This window comes from Tiliqua scincoides, chromosome 6 (assembly GCF_035046505.1).
Source record: "Tiliqua scincoides isolate rTilSci1 chromosome 6, rTilSci1.hap2, whole genome shotgun sequence".
In the NCBI taxonomy this organism is placed as follows: Eukaryota; Metazoa; Chordata; class Lepidosauria; order Squamata; family Scincidae; genus Tiliqua; species Tiliqua scincoides.
In genome coordinates, this window is record NC_089826.1 from 24,876,470 (window position 1) to 24,880,974 (window position 4,505).

The 4,505-nt window shown below is 44.6% G+C and overlaps 1 pseudogene; it reads right to left on the reverse strand.

The window, feature by feature from the left end:
• Window positions 1-3,929: 3,929 nt before the first annotated feature.
• On the reverse strand, window positions 3,930-4,047 carry LOC136656689 (5S ribosomal RNA; annotated as a pseudogene).
• Between the last annotated feature and the right edge of the window lie 458 nt (window positions 4,048-4,505).

The window sequence follows — 4,505 nt, forward strand, 5'->3', positions numbered from 1 at the left end:
TGGGAGTAAGCCCCATTGACTACAATGGGATTTGCTTCTGAGTAGATATGGACAGGCTTGTAATATACATCAAGCCACATGGGTGGTTGGGAATAGTGTTTCAAACAAAGACTACTATGGGACCGTGTCCCAGGCACTTGCAGGATGCTGAGTCATCACAGACGCCTTTAAGGGATTAGAAGAGTCCAAAAATAAGGAAACCTAGGAAAAAACAAAGGGAAGAAAACATGGCATCCATCACACATGCTCATTGCGATGGAGTGTAATTACTCAATAGGAAGGGACACCCATTTGCTCTCTCAAAGCTACTCTCTTCTTGTTGTTACTTCACATTGTCCAAAGTCCTGGCACTGAAAACAAGCTTCATGGCTCAGTTCATAAATTCCATGATTCAGCTCTAGTAGATTCTGTTTTGGGCACTGGCATTGACATGTCCCTCCTGAACACATAGAAGAAAGCCCGGCATTTGAACATGATGTTCTGCTCAATACAGGGGGATAGGACCATGCTGACTGTCATTTGTCCTGCACTCTAAGAACATACCCAAATGTACACTGTGAGAACAATGCATGATTGTGTCTTCACCTTTCAAGCTCTGTGAAATGAATGGGAGCTGAATCAGTCTGAATGGAGGCAATTCTTTTCATAGATACACTCTACCACAGATTGTAGCTATTGCAGCTACAGCACGCAGATAAGGCTGGATTCTAAAAAAAGAGAATCCTGTCTTGATATGCGAGTGGTTTCCCATCTGTATCCTTCTAAATTCTGATCATAACATTGTCTTCTAGCACTTACCAATGTTTTACTAATGACAGAGCTCATATTTTTATTGCTCAGATTTCCTTGTCACACAGTTAGTCACAATCCCCCACACCCAAAGAGAATCAGTATGGCAGAAGCATCAACAGGTGGATAAAAACAACAATGTTTACGTTGAATTACTCATGGACATGCGTAGCAATTTCTTACGTGCCAAGAAAATTAAAAACCATTTATTCATTTGATATATTAGAGGGCCTTTGAAAAACTTTTGAGGAATTGAGAATCCTTGGCTGGCATGACAAAGCACATTCACACTATGAGACGTTATCAAGGAAAGGCATATGCTGTGCTTTGGCGTTGGTTCTTGTGCACTGAACTGTGGGGGAGGCAGTGCTGTGCAGGAGAGACAGGCAGAATGGTAGGCTTGTCAATGTGTTGTAGTTCTGCTGCTGCTGTATAGGCTTGTCATAGCACCCTGCTGACTGAAGGTATCCCACAGGTTGGCCATCTGTGGTCTTGGTACTGTTTAAAGTCATTCTGACATTGAAATTGTCAGTAGGAGCCTGTTCACGCTTTAGCTACTAAAGAAAAAACAGTTCCTCCTGATTCAGCTCTCAGCTCAAAAAAAATAAAAAAAGGCTGATGTGCAACTAGTCACATGAGAACATGAATGGATGTATATCTGAATGTCCTACAGAGCGTGCATCTCATTCAAAACAAGATTGTATGGTTAGACTCCTCACTCTCTGGGATGTGGATTCTGAATATTCATCTGACTTAGACAAGCAGTTCCTAATTAGCAAGTGACATGTGCCATTATGTTAGTGCTTCATTTAAATAACACTTGGCAATGCAGCTCACTGTATGGTCTCTTGTGGGCCAGAAACCAAGGACAAGCATTTAGCAGCATATGTAGAGAAACTCCACCCTTCCCCCCCCCCAACATTAGGCAACAGGCCCACAAAGGCCATGAAGTAGGGCTCCAAACCTCATTTCCCCACTGCTACCCAACAGCAGTGGGAAAAGCTGCTTGAAGTCCTCCTTCTTGGCATGCTGCCCAGTATTTGAAATGGAGAGGAGGTGGAGCCTGCCACTCTTTCCACCTCCACACTTCCTCTTCTACTCCAACAGCTCAGAGCACTTCAGGAAAGAGGCAGCAGTTGGCAATGCCACGCACCGGTCCAGTCCCTTAATAACCTACCAACTCAGGTCACCTGGAGTTTAAAATCAGTTTAAAAAACTAACAGTCCTTTAAAAACAGTCCTCTAAAAACAGTCCTGTTTAAAACTGAACAGCCTCCTTAATGAGAGAGGGGGGGGGCAGCTGGCTGACAATCCATCAATCCTTCTCTCTCCAGGTGACCCCCCCCTTCCCCCTGAGCACCTGAAAGAAAGTTGATCCCTTTGCATTGGTGAAGCAAGGGGCTGAGTGAACTGCCTTTGTAAGCTCTTGGAGGAGGACTGATTGATGGATTGTCTTCTTAATGACTCTTATCTTACATCACAAAGGTCAACAAGGCTATTTTTAAATCACCACAGCAAAGAAACTTTGTTTTTTAAATTGATTTGCTATAGTGCATTTTTTGCCATCCAGTGCTTGGAAGGGAACCCACAAGAATAATGAGGCTCAACCTGTACTTGAGAGGGAAGGTGCTCCACCAGCACTAACTCAGCACCGGGCTAGCATCAGCGGAGCACTGGCGCTAGGGCCCGCAGCATACCTTATGGCATGTTTGTGACAGTGCACAACAGCGGTGAGCTGGCATATGAAGACTAGGATTGGGTCCTAAGTCCCACTGAACTAAATAGGGCTTACTCAAGAGTAGATATACCTAGGCTTGTACTATAACAGCCCAATCTTCTCAAACCACACCCCCCAACCAATGCAGCTGTGCCACTGGTCCATGCACTGCATTCTGTAGGGGGAGAGGAGTCCTGGGGGGTCTCCTCTGTGTAAGGGAATTTTCTTCCCTTGCCTGTGGGTAAGCCTGCCCTGCTGTGATGGGTCTACTTGGCAATTTAGCTGGCACAAGTCCAAGTGAACCTGGGAAGGCAGAGCAAGGTCAGAAAGGAGAATAGGATATGGAGGTGCCACTGCCACCAATACTGCCCCCTTTCTGCCCTCAATATACTCTCCTCCTCACCCCAGTCTCCATCCTGCTGCCCCCCTCCCCATCCCACTTCATGCACCTCATCTCCTGTCCACCCCCTACACTGACTGACCAGAACCAGGACTCATGGCAAGCCACTTTTGCCCAGCTGTGCAAAAGTGCATGTTGCCATTTGCAATAACCATAAAGCACACACTACCACAGGCATGATGGTTCCAGCGGTGCAGCAAGGCCATAAGATTGGGCTGTAGTACTGCTCATGCAAAATGAGTGTCCCAACGTTACTACGACTGTCACTACATCATTGGAATTCCCTCAGTCTTGGTGAGAACTTGAGGAGGTTCAACAAATGATTAAATCCCGAAACATCTGGCTATGTGAAGGATGCTACGCTATTCTATTTGTTTTCAATTCTTGAACACTTTCTGTACTTGTAGTTTTGCCAACTGAATAGATCTATGACTGTAGGGACCTTCAGTAGCCTGGGGTGTGCTTTAAAAATTTATCTCAACTGTGCCAACAGTCAAGTCTTTTCTAGATAATGAGATCCTGCAATGGGACAAAATAAGTATGTCTGCTTATTAATGGGATGTGAGAAAGGCCAAATCTGAATACATCTGACAATTTTTTACAAAGCAGAGGGTTTTTTGTTTTGCATAATAGAGTTCAAGCACCTCAGTTTCCCCGTTACCAATGCAAATGTTACATTTGTACATCCCAGTGAATACTTTTCCACTGCAGAGTAAACAGACTTGACAGCTCGCATCTGACAGGCGTTGCAGAGATTATAATTATGCAAATGCCATAAAACACTGAAGAAAGTCAATTTCTTTAGCATTTGTGCAGGGAATACTCATATTTAATTATAACACCAGAAGTGCTAACATGAGAGATAGAAAGACCACAAAATGCTGATGATGACCTTGTTCTGCAAGGGAAAATAATAATGCAACAATTGAGTCAAAACAGCTGTTTTTACCTTTATACCTTCTGAGTTCAGCTCACTGAAGTTCCTGGTGGTTGGCAACCTTCAGTCTCGAAAGACTATGGTATAAGCCTACAGCACCTGGTATTCCCAGGCAGTCTCCCATCCAAGTACTAACCAGGCCTGACCCTGCTTAGCTTCTGAGATCAGACAAGATCAGGCATGTGCAGGGTAACAAGAGGGAGGCAAAACAGTAAGTTTCTTCTGGTGTACCTGGTGTACCTGTACACAGCTGGGCACTTGTGTAAAGCACCCTCTCCCCCATGGCTTCTGAACCAGTTCCCACTGCAAAAGCATCTCCGCTTTGCTCTCGCCTTCCCTAATAGCTTGGAAGCCAAGGTGGAGGGGCCACTTTACACAGGTGCCCCAATACTTGAAGAAACTTAGCATCCCCCCCTTCCAGGAATACAAATAGTCCAGCTTTGTCCCATTCCTGGCTATATAAAGTACCACTAAATTCATATTACAGCACAAAAGATGATCCAAACCTTGACTAGCCCAGTTCTTGTTTATGCATAAATCTTCAACACTTGATTACAGCAGAATCCAAAGACGATTCACAAATGAGCATAGAAAGCATTCCATATCAGCCCTCCAAAACCATGGTTAGAGGTGTTTGCTTCTGGTTAAATAGGATTAGAGCCT